Raw genomic sequence first — 12,746 nt, 5'->3', positions numbered from 1 at the left:
TCGGGCAGCCTCCTCCTACTTTAAATTGTCTGCCATCCCCTCCTGCCGCCCTGCACACCAGCGCGGCTCCTTGGGAGACTGCCTTAGTCCCATCTCCAGATTCCCCCACCGCCTGATGGCCACCGTGTTGTTTAAACAGTATGAAAATTGATCTCTTGACTGTTCCTTTAATGGTTGTTTTGTTTTGTTTTTTACACTCACAATTAAACTCTCAACAGATGTCACTGGACTTTTTAAGGCTGTTGTTAAAAATCGTAAACACGCCCGGTCAATGTGACATAAAACAGTCATAAGTACAGCTGCCGAGGTCGTATTCCAGAACTCCCAGCCCACAGCCAGGAGGTTAATGTCTCTGAGTCGATATTTCCATGGTGGAGTTACTATCCTCATCAATTAACATCCGAGTGCTTTGTGCCCTCTCGGTAGCATCCTGGTATGTTTGGAAGACACTGGGGGGGAAACAGTGCAGTCGTCTTTCAAAGGAAACGTTTAAACTGATAAATCATTATAACTTGATATTCCTGCACAGCACAAGAAATACCGAGGCGCAATCCACAAAAGCCCTGTTGGACATATGCCCACCCGACACACTTCACTTCTGTCAGAAGTTGTTGCAATGTTTTTGCACGTCCAGACCCCAGTGTGGCTCTGGCCTCCCTTCCAGCTTTTGCCACAAGGGACTTACGCGTTTGTCCCGTGGGCCCCCAGATACCAGGGGCCTCTCATCTCTGACCCCAGCACTAGCCTTCAGGAAAAACTCAGTAACGGATCACTGGTTAATTGGCGAGCTTTGTTATCCAATGCAAAACTAACACATGTCCTAAGTGGTCACAATCCGTTGGGTCTAGCACCAACCAGGGACAAGCAAGGTTCACCGAATGCAAAACAAAGCGGTATCCGGAAGAGGCTCTGGCTCCTTCCACTCCGGGTTCAGCCCAACTCAGGATGCCATCCTCCCTCCTCAGTGCTTTCGCTAGCCTGGGCACCAGCCTGGTAAAGAGGACTACCTAGGGGGAGCAGTGTTCAGAGAGCCAGGGAGAGCCAGCGTGTGAGAGCATTCCGACTGTAATCTCTGTAAATGTCACTGGCTTTTTGGTAAAAATTCATAATAATCTCATTGGCCATGTATGTAATTAAATCAACAGAGAGAACTCTCAGGTCGTCCGTGACCCGCGCGCACTCGGGCAGATGCGGCTGGAGGAGAAGAGGCTTTCTGCTGTGGAGACTTTGAAGTGCTGTCTGCAAGTTTCTGTTAATTAATTCAGGGCACAGTAATCATCATCTGCTTGTCCCTCTGTTGTTTTCGTAGCTACCTAATTCCTGAGCAAGCAACAAAGGCCCAGGGCTGGGGCGCTCTCTGACGATGAGGGAGTTGACGCTGACATCTCGCAAGCAAACTTGCAGACAGTCTGGTGTTGTCCCTGCAGACACACTTTTCTCTGACTCCATCCTGCACTGCCGGCCCCCCTCCCTTTGCCCATGCTGTGCCCTCCGTGTGGAATCCCCTTTCCCTTTGTAACCTACCTTTTAAAAATCCTCTTTATCCTCCCACATTCACCTCAAATGCCCTCTTTCCTGGGAAACTTCTAGTTTCTACACATGAATTCTCCACTCCTCCCCCGGGAGACCCACCATGTGGAGCTCCTTAGCATGGGGCGTATTCTGTCCCATAATGAAAGTGACTGTTTTCTTCCCCACAGGCACCTGAGCCAGCTCCGAGACTGGTCTGTGAGCACAGCCCGGCATCTGTATGTTGACGGATGGCCCCGTGTGCCTGGAGCCCAGTAGGTGCTTAAGGGAGGAGTAGGTGAGTGAGGTGGTGGGTGGGTGGACGGGTGGATGGATGGATGGAGGCTAAGAGAAATACAATCCATTTCTGGAAAGGTGGGCTGTTAGTAATGGCCATAGAAGTGTGCAGTGTCTGCAGCCCATCCCAGTGTCCATATTTCTCCACACTTGTATTGTGATCAAGTGGACAGGGGACCTGGATTGAAGCTGGAATATCTGGGTTTGAGTCTTGGGTCCACACTTTAACAGCCTTGTGACCTTGGGCAAGTTACTCCACGTCTCCTAGCCTCCGTTTCTTCAGATGTCAAAATGGGAATGGGAATTATCCGACTGATCCCCAGATCCGCTCAGCTCCTCGTAGCCCCAGAGCTTGGCTACTCGCTCAGTGGGGAGCCCCAGTCGCAGTCAGTCGCTGGCTTTACCAGTCGGAGGTGAGGGCCAGCCTGCAGCATGGTCTCCACCACAGACGGCCGCCACAGCAGGAGCAGCAGCGGCTCCAGCACCTCGTCCAGCCCTGTGGACCCATGGGGGCCCGGCTGCTCCCCGCCTCCCCTGCTGCTTTCTGAGTGAAGCTTTGCACCTTGGACGTGGATCTGGCCTCCACGCTGACCGACAAAGGACGGAGTAACCCAAACTCGGAAGTCCAGGGGAGTTGGCTAGTACTTCATTGAATGAACTTGAAGCAACCAGAAACGGGATTCAGGAAGAGCCCGAGAATCAATATCGCTCCCTTCCTTGGCTTTGTACGGAGTGGTGGGCACTGCAAGAATCCATCGCCTTGACTTTGCTTTCCTTCCTTCCTTCCCTTTCCCCTCATCTTGGTGCCCTAGGATTGCACCCCAAATATAGACTTAAAGGCTTGTTTTGCCTCCGTTTTCAAAGGACCCCCAGCTAAGGAGGGAAGGACTACAAGGTTCCGATGAGGATTAATGAGATCCCATCTAAGAAAGCCCTTCGTACACTGGAAAGAACTGAAAATGTTGGTGATAATTCTCGGGCTAAAGAACTGGTCTTCGGTTTTTCTCCTGCCTGAAAGGTTCCTATAAAAAGCCAAGGTGAATCTTGAAAGAGGGCCTCAAAAGCAGCTCAATAAGCATTTAATATGCACCAACATTGTACAAGGCCCTACACCAGGCGCTATGTGACAGACATCCAATCAGACGGGTCCCAGGCCCCCGGGGTGACCGCGGTGTGGTGAGGCTCCAGGAGAGAAAACACAGACATGAGGAATGATAATCCCAGGGGCCCTGCATTAAAAGCAGCACCGAGTGAGGGGAATGCGTTGTGGGGGATGTTGTGAAGGGTTAATTCTGGAAAGGGTGGTCTGAAAGGGGCTCGTCAAGAAGTCATTTGAGCAGAGCCTTGAAAGGGTAAGAATACCATTTGTTCTGGGTTTTACCATTCACGACTCTCTATATCCGTGATCTCACTGACCCTCAGCGGAGTCCCAGGATGTGGGTCGGGTACCCCCAGTTTTACAAGTTAGAGGACCAGTGCAGAGGGCCCTGGCTTCCCTGGGACAGATGCACAGACTGAGGCAGAGGAGACCCAGGCCCTTCCACTTAGGGGCTGCATGATCTTGGGCAAGTCGGCTGAGGACGGTCGGTTTTTAATGACAGGGAAGGGTACAGCATAAGCCAAGGCCCTGAGGCAAAGACTCAGAGGCCTCTAAAATTCTTACCCTTTCAAGGCTCTGCTCTACCAGTGGAGAGAAGTAGGGCAGAAAAGATAGTGGGACCAGACCACAGGGTCTACAGTGCCAGGCTGAGGTTTCAATGTGGCACGCTGGCAGGAGCGAACTGCCCAAGATTTCTGCACGGTTCTGGTCAGGTCTGTGCTCTGAGATTACTGCATGGTGATCTGAAGGATGCAGGACAAGGTGGGGGGCACCTGGGAGGTGGAGGCCAAGACAGAGATGCCCATACCTGAGCTGAAGAAGAAGACAAGGAGGCAGGTGCCAATTCCTGGGGCCACCACGGCCCCCTGTAGACATGAAGCAGGAGGGGACTCGAATGTCTGGTGTGGGTCACACCCATATGTGTGAGTTCTCGGGGAGGGTACGGATTTGACTTTTCATTAGTGGTCCTGTTGTAGGCACTGTTTACTGAGAGCCTGCACTCTGCCCCCCGCAGAAGACACCTTCTATTTCATGTGATCCTGTGGACATGAGTACAACTGTCCCCACTTACAGACAAGTACGCTGGTGCTCCAAGTGGTTCCGGAACCTTCCCAAGCTGCATAGCTGTGGATGCCGTATCCACGCCCATCAGAGGCAACGATAGTCCTGCTCATGACTGCTGTCCTGGGTAGTACCTCACAGTGTCCTTTTTTACTCTCCAGTGTGTCCCAGCCTGGATGACTAATTGTACGGTCAGCCCGCTGTGGGGATGGGGGCAGAATTCATCCCCCCTAGTTTTGTTCATGAGTCCAGAGCCTGCTGTCTTCCCAATACTCCACTCGGTCTCACCCGGCACAGTGCCCCTTCATCCAGAGCCGTGGCCAGAGGTCAGGATCGAAGCCTGGGGCACTGGTGCGGGGGGACTCAGCTTCCAGTGGGGCCGAGCCCTAGGACAACCTCAGCATCACAGACTGTGACTCTGCGTCCTGCACATGGGTGGCCGGGCCCTGCCCAGTTGCTTGCACAACAGCTCAGAGCCTGCACTGTGTATCTGGGAGACGTCTGCCAGACCCGGACAGGCTCAAGCCTGGAGCCAGCTGTCCCCGAGCACCTCCTGGGATGTCGCCGGGCACCTGCAGTGGCCAAGCCCTGCTCTAAGCTCACTGGCCCCACAGGCAGCAGCACCCTGCTCTGATCCCGGAGTCACGCTCTCCTCTGACGTCCTTTATCACACACACTTCAGGTAATTAGTTAAGTTGAGATCATACTGGATCAGGGTGGGGTCTAACTCCAATATGACTGGTGTCCTCATCAGAAGAGGAAAGAAGGGACCCAGACACAGACGGGGACAATGTTATGTGATGACAGAGACAGATTGATGTCCCTAAGTTGAGGAACACCAAGGATTGTCAGAGCCACCAGAAGCTGGGAGAGAAGAGGCCTGGGAAAGATTCTCCTCTTCCCGAAGGACCAGCCCTGCCAACACCTGGATTTAGGACTTCTGGCCTCCGGACTGTGAAAGAATACATTTCTGTTCTTTTAAGCCCCCAGTGTACGGTACCGCATTATGGCAGCCCGAGAAACCCACACCCGGCCGGAGCTTCCCTTCCGGTGAGCAGACAGGTTCAGGTCCCCGTCCCACTGCCGGCAGGTCTTATGGGTGCGCGGGCCTTTCCCAGACCCTCACTCCGGCATCTCCCAGGGAGAAGAGAGGAGCACAGGGCTGGGTGTATTCAGATCCACAGTGACCCTGGACCTCTCAGGTTTTAGGAATCATAGGACGTGTGTGCCAAGCATTTCCGTAGATCTCCAGGGGACCAGTGCATCACTCAATAATCACACCTGGGTATTTCCACCGCCAAACGTGCAAATACCCCCCAGAAGGGGAACAAGAGCCACCAAATGACCTCCTGTCAGCTCACATCAGGGTTCGCTGCCAGGTGAGTCTGAGCAGCGAACTTACCAGTGTCACGCCGAGCACTTTTTGGACTTCAGAGCTGCACAGAGGGGATTGTGCCCACGGTCTGCCCGCTGGGGACTCATTGATTTCCCTTCATCCCCGCGCTGGCCCTGGCCCCACCGCGTCTCTAACTGGTTCCATCTACACAGCAGCTCCCAGACTTGTGGGGAAACTGAGGCAAGGAGACGCTCACAGGACCCACTCACAGTCACCTGGAGCCCGGGAGTGGGCCCATCACAGCACAGCTTCCATACCTCGGCCCCTCGCCGATGCTCCCGCCCCCTCCAGGCACCAGACAGCATCCACTCACCCCTGCAGGGATCAGGTCAGGTCAGGGCCCCTGCTCTGATCCCAGACACATACAGACACATACGCTTCCTCTCCCTGAAAGTGCTGTTTTCTCATGAAGCACAGTGCTCTCCGACGAGAAAGTTCCTCCACTGAGTGTCTGTCCACCAGTGGCACTCACTGAATTCGCCCACCCTCACCTCTCAGTAGAGACAAACCCAGCAGCTCTGTGGGTGGTGAGAGTCCTGCTTGCCTGAGTTGGAGTAACTGTTGGGCTGTGCGGCCGGCCCAGAGAGGAAGGAAAACTCCCCGGTCTGTGTACTCGTTCCGGGGCTGTTACAAAGCCCTGCGCTCCGGGAGTCTTACCCCAGAGATCTGTTCTCTCCAGACTGGAGGCTGGAGGCCAAGAGCAGGCGGGGTGGCAGAGCGGGTTCCTTCTGAGGCTGTGGGGGACCCTCTGCTCCAGGCCTCTCCCAGCTTCTGGGGGATTTGCTGACATTGTTAGCATCACCCCAATCTCTGCCTCCACTTCCAAATGACCGGCTCCCTCTGGACGTGTCCCTGTGTCCTAAGTTCCCCTGTTTATAAGGGCACCCATCATGCTGGATTAGGGTCCACCCATCATTTTAACTTGGTGACTTCTCTAAAAACCCTATTTCCAAATAAGGTCCCGTACTGAGGTACTGGGGGTTAGGACTCCAACGAGGAATATTGGGGAACACAGTCCCACACAACGGTTTATCAGGAGCTTTTCTCTCGGGGATGGCCAACTACCTATGGAGGTTTGGGGAACCCTGAGTTTCCATTCACTCCCCGTGCATTTACTAAGCAGGGATGCTGTGCCCGTCCCTGTGCTCCTGTGAGACCTTAGTCCTTGCTCCTGATGTGTGCATCTAGTCACACGTAGCAGGTGTGCACAAGACTATGGCTGTGTGTGAGCTTGGAGGTTTTGCTAATTTGGGATGGACTCTGCTCCTTTACTTCCCACCCCACCTCCCTATCCCCTCTTCTGGAGCCAAGCATTTTGTCTGATTTATAATTGGAAAAGACAGGATGCCCACCCGTGTGCTCTGGGCACCCTCCACCAGCCGAGAAGGAGAGGCAGAACCGAGGCCACAGGGGAGGCCTTGGCTGGCCTTCCCTTGGCCGACCCCTCCCGAGGGGCCTGGGCAGCACCTGCCCTCTCTGACCCGTGAGAGTCCTTCCTGTACACAGTGGACTTCGCTTGAGCTCAGGAGGAAGCTGGAACCGGAGCTCCAAGCTCCTGACTCTCTTCAATTATGTCACTACACATCAGTTGGCTACAGTTTGGCATTTTTTTCTTTTTTAAGATTTTATTTTGGGGGCGCCCGGTGGCTCCGTCAGTTAAGCGTCCAACTCTGGGCTTCAGCTCAGGTCGTAATCTCAGGGTCCTCGGATTGAACCCTGCGCTGTCAGGTTCTGCCTGAGAGTCTTCTCTCCCTCTCCCTCTGCCCCTCCCCTGCTCCCGTGCTCTCTCTCAAGTAAATAAATAAATCTTTAAAAAAAAAGATTTTATTTTAAAGTAATCTCTACACCCAACGTGAGGCTTGAACCCATGACCCCGAGATCAAGAGTCACACGCTCCAGCAACTGAGCCAGCCAGGCGCCCCTATGGTTTGTCATTTCCTTTTTTTTTTTTTTCAAATACAGTTATTCCCAGAAGTCTCAAAGGTTACATGGCTTTGCAGGGCATTTCTAAACTATATACCTACTGCTGAGTCAGCTGGAGATGAGGGACAAGTTCTCCACGTTACGGGCTATATGTCCTATATGTTTACAACGAACCGGAGACCAGCTTGTTCCTGCCATCCAAAATCCCTTCCACCAGGAGCAGGACTGCTCTGGAGGCTGAGTGAATGCCCCCAGGGCAGGGTGGCGCCCCTTTCCAGGCTGGGGAAGGTTCTGTGGGTCTGGTCCAAGGCTGAGGCTCCCTGGGTATTTGGAGAGGTGGAGGCTGAGGAAGGAGGCAGCGCGGACGGGTCTCCCATCACTGTATGTGCCTGACCCCAGGCTCACTGGACTGTTTCACCACATCATCGTTTATGTCAATCTTGTGCCCTGCCCCCTGCGTGACAGATGTAATTGCTCCACGTTTGAAAGGGAAGCCCCGGGAAGCTGAATAGTTGTCCCAGGTCCTGGCCGGTATGGGCTGGGGTCAGGATTCAAACTCGGAGCTGTCTGATTCCAAACCCAGGACGGTTCCACTGCTCTGGCCACCTCCCCTGCCAACTGGGTCTCCATCCTGGTGCCGTTACAAGTTCGGGGTCAAAAAGCCATTGAGGGGGCTTGTTTTTCTACCCCCAATACATTTTCTTACCTCCCCTGCAAACAACAGTAGTTTTCAAAGGCAGAATTCAAAACCCAGCGAAACCATGTTACTGAGGCTTGACCGACCCACAGAAAGCTGTATACCCTCGACGTCCACGACTTGGTGAGCTGGGAGGTAAGTGTGCACCCGTGAGACCATCACCACAGTCAAGGCCATGGACTTATCCATCATCTCCAAACGTTTCCTGCTGCCCTTTTTATTTAAGACTTTTTAAATTTTTACTTTTTTTCTTTTGTGTTAAGGGCACATAAGGAAGGTCTAGCATCTCGGCAGCATTTCGGGCACACAGCCCGGCACTGCTAACTTCAGGTCTATGGTGTGCAGTGGACCTCCAGCTCCGTTCCTCTGCTTCAGCCCCCGTGAACGTCTGCATTCCCCCATGCGGTCAGCCCTTGAACGGGGAACAGAGATGTGGACTGGGCTGAGAGAGAGAGGGTCAGAACTGGCGAGGTGGCCACTGGACACGGGAGGAGGCAAGAATTAGCACTTGCAGAGAACTTTCAAAGGGCAGCACTGACTAAGCGTATCCACACACGCTCTTTGATTGATGATTCTGTAATAGCCCCGGGAAGTGTTAACATCGTGCCCCGTTTACAGAGGAGAGAACCAAGGTGCAGCCATGGGAATCAACCGCCCAGAGTCACCCAGCCTCTTTGTCGGGCGGTAGCCCGGACCTGGGTCTGCTGAATCCCAGAAAGGCGGCTCTCAAGTCAAGAGGCACACCTGCCAGAGGAAAGCTCTCTGGGCCCCCGGGTCGGGAGTGGCGGTGGCAGATCATGGGAATGCGGGAGCCCGGTGTTTGAAAGCTTCAGCCTGTCTTCTGGGAGGTGTGGCCACCATGCTGACAGCCTAGGGGAACCGTCCCAACCACGTCCCCATAGGAGCTTCTCTGGGGGGAAGGAGGAAGCGGGCATGCAGGTGCCGGGTTCTCCTTGGAGCCAGACACTGTGGGTTGGAGGCCTGGCAGGTGCCTGTGGGCTCCCGGCTTCACCTCTGGGAGTTTGGGTTCCTCCTGGTGACAGTGGTTGATGTGGACATCAAGGGAGAAAATAGCCAGGGAAGGACAGGTGGTCCCCAGGTGCAGAGGGGCCTCCTGGCGCCCCACAGCAGGAGCCAGGGAGACAAACACAGTCCCCCACGGGAGCCAAGCCCTGGTGCTGCCTAAAATGTTTCTGTTCCAAAGCTTCTATTATTAGCAGAACCATCCTAATTAGTACTTTTACACCCACATCATAGATTCTAAGTCAGAGGTTCAATTTTCTTCTGAGAATGAGTCAATGTGTTGCACATATATGTAGGATGCCCTTTATAAGGAGAAGTAAAATTCCTCCGGATCACGCTGTGGGCTAAGCCTTATTTCTCTCTCACCTTTACGCCTGGAAGACTCCAGAAGTCGCCAGAGTGGAATTACTTCTCTGATTTTCTTTCTCACATTTGGTGATGTTTGTACCTCCAGGCTTCTGGCCAAGCGGTGAGTCTGACCCTGGGACCGCTCTGCAGAGTCATAGCGAGAGTTATGTTTCGTTGTCTGCCCCCGAGCCTGGTTCTTCTCCCCACGGACAAAGCCAAAGTGCATCTGGGGGCGTAGTTATTGGGGAACAGAGTGAGGAGAAATGAAATTTCATTCCACGGCACCATATGTGGGTTCTACTACGTTTTGGCCATCGTGCTGGAGGCTATGGGGACATGGGGTCCTTCTAGGGGTTCCCAGGCGGGTGGGGGTAACAGGCTGCCCTGACTCTGCCCTGGACTTGGGCCTCTCTGGGCGCTGATGACGGTGCTCCCGTGATGTCCTTCTGGGGCCCTACGCTTGTCTTTTCTGAGAGGTAAAAGAGGGGGACAGCCAGTGGGCTCAGGGGCGCGGGGGGAGGGGCTTGTCACCCTGGCTGAATGGTGTGCAGGCAGCTGTTTGCCCCGAGTCTCCATTTCTCCCCCGATGCAGTGGGGTCACCCATTCCGGAGACAGTTGCAGAGTGTGCACCATGAGCCAGTGGGAACATAAAATGAGTCAATGGAGTGTCTCATTCTTGGTGACACGAGACTGCTTGTACGGGACTCAGCTGGCCCCCAGAGTGTAGATAGCGCACCTGGGAGGCAGCCACCTGGCAGAGGACCTGGCATCCGAGGCCAGGAAGAGGGGCCTTGTAGGTTTGCGGCCGGGACCTGCCAGTCATGGGCTGTCTCAATGAAGGGATGCTGGTCCCCGACCGCGGTACCTGGAACAGGACAGTATCCAAGACAGAAGGAAGCAGTGGGACCCAGGGGGTAGGACGGGTGAAGGTGACACAGGTGGGCAGGTGAGGTGGGGAAACAAGGGAGAGGAGGGCGTCCGGGGCAGCACCCGGTCTCTGGCCTGGGTGACGGGACGGTGGAGTGGGAGTGGGGGCGGTGGGGGAGGGGAGGTTGGAGAGATGATGAGTTTGGGGTGTTAAGGCCCTGCCCGCCCCCAGGCTTGTCTGGGGGACACGTGGTGACCCATAAAGGGCCAAGTTCCAGTGCTGGGGTAGGCAGGTGGAGGAACTGAGGTTTGTGGTCATTTTCGCCCTGTATGGGGTTGGATAGGTCCTCACAAAATTCACCTCCTTCCCAGAATCCCAGAATGTGGCCTGATTTGGAAATAGGGTCTTTGAAGATGTGCCCAAGCTGAGATCATTCTGGGGGAGAGTGGGCCGCAAGTCCAATGGCTGGTGTCCTTGCAATTGTGATTATTATTATTTTAAACATAATTATTAAAAAGTGTCCTATAGCTCTGCAGCCACAGCTCAGATGCGGCCCTGGAGAGACAGGGCCAGGCCAGCCTGGGAGCCCCTTCCCCTCAGCAAAGCCCAGCTCACATGTCGCAGCGCCCAGTGGGCAGTGGGTGTTCCCCCGACAGCGGGGCGGGCGGCAGAGCAACTGGGGGTGGGGGGCACTGCTCTCCCGAGTCACACAACACGGCAGGCCCACCTGATGACATGGCAGTAAGTCCTCCAAGCAGCTTTGTTTTCTTAAAAAAAAAATTTGCAACCCAGTAAAGGTCCAAGAGCACAAGGGTCCCTGAATGCAAAGGCTGGTGACCCCGCCCATGGCCTCCTGGGGCCCGCCGTGTCTGAGCTCTGCCTGAGCCTGTTACCTGGATGGGTAGGGGTTCCACAGTGGGGCGAATAAGACAGAGACCCACCCAGAGAGGAGGCCACGTGGTGACAGACACAGGGGACGGCTGGGACAGACGGCCAGCAAGCCCAGCAGCTAAGAGACGCGTGAACAGATTCCATCCTGGAGTGCAGCTAACACCTGGGATTCGGACTCCGGACGTTCTGCAGTTTAAGCCGCCACGACCTTGGCGCTCCACTGTTCTCAGATCCTCCAGTTCTTGCTTCGTGGCCTGTATTTGCAGCCACAGAAAGTCGAGTTCAATTATTCATGCACATAGTCAGCATATTTTTTCCCATAGTTCATTGAAAACTTTCAAGCACTTTCAAAAAAAGAAAAATCTCTTTTATTCTCTCCCTGTTTTAGTTAGCCAAATGCCAAAACAGCAGAACAGAACAGCATCCTGCTTCCTGTCCCCCCGCCACCTCCCTGCTTCCCATCTGAGCTTGCAGATTCCAAATTAAAGAGCATTGATGAGACACCCATCATGTGTCAGGTACCACAGTAGACGCTGTAAATTATAATAATAATAATAGGAAAGTTTATTGAAAGCGTGTGTATTTATGTAGCAGGCATTACGCTGGGGGCTTTCATGTGTTCTTATTTTAATCACCGTAATCCTTCCCCAAGACGCTATGAGGGAGGTATTATTAACCCCATTGTATAGATGTGGAAACTGAGGCCAGCAGCCATCCATCGAGTGACTTATCTAAGGAAGCCTGGCTGGTAAGCCATTGTTTCCGACCCAAACTGCCACGGGGCCTAGCAGGGGAGCTTCCCGGTACGCAGCTCTGCTGGGCTTGCGAAGGACGAGCAGCAAACAGTGGCCAGCAGGCTGATTGCTGTGGCCCGTGGACAACAGCCCGGGAGGCTGAAATACGGGCGTCTAGCTCCAGCTTAGCACCCTCTGGGGAGGACATAGGTAAAAATCTTTCAACAGCCACGTGGCAGTCACCGGCGAGAATGGTGGTTAAGGAGTTACGAGTTATTAATAACATTTATAACAATGAAATGAAGCCCATTATTAACACCATGAGAGGTGCCATGAACTAGTGTTAATTGCAATAATTACTCATTTATTGGGGAATTAGAAGATGAGTTGACGTTGGTAAATCAGGGAGGAATGAGAGAGGTAAGGATACATGGAAATGTGTGAACTTGGAAGCTCTGGAGATCTGCCCGACAGCGCTCAGAGAAGAATTGCAGAACTGTTGCTTACCGCCCAGGATAGCTGCTGGTACATCACATCTCCTAAAAATGCAAAAAGAAAAAAAGAAAGAAAGAAAGAAAAAAGAAAAGAAAAAAAGATGGTCACCTTGGAGCCCAGGATCATTCTATCCCAGCTAAGGTGACAGCTAAAGCGTAGAGCATACAGGGTGAGCGGAGGGTCAAGGGCATTGTGCTTCCCTGTCCCCCCCCCCCGCCCCCCGCCTACCACCAGTACTAGTCCGAAGCTCACATCGGGACAGGCGATCACCAAAGTCGCGGCGACTGTGGTTTCTGTGGGTCGTGCCGTCATGAACGGGCACCAAGTTGGGAGTGTTTCATCCAGCTAACCCCTGGCTCGGCCCCCACTTGTCTTAGGCGAGGCCGGTGCAGGCTTCAGTTTG

This window comes from Ursus americanus, chromosome 17 (assembly GCF_024610735.1).
Source record: "Ursus americanus isolate L20-20 chromosome 17, mUrsAme1.1.p, whole genome shotgun sequence".
NCBI lineage: Eukaryota > Metazoa > Chordata > Mammalia > Carnivora > Ursidae > Ursus > Ursus americanus.
The sequence above is the reverse complement of the archived record's forward strand: the minus strand, read 5'-3'. Positions refer to the sequence as shown.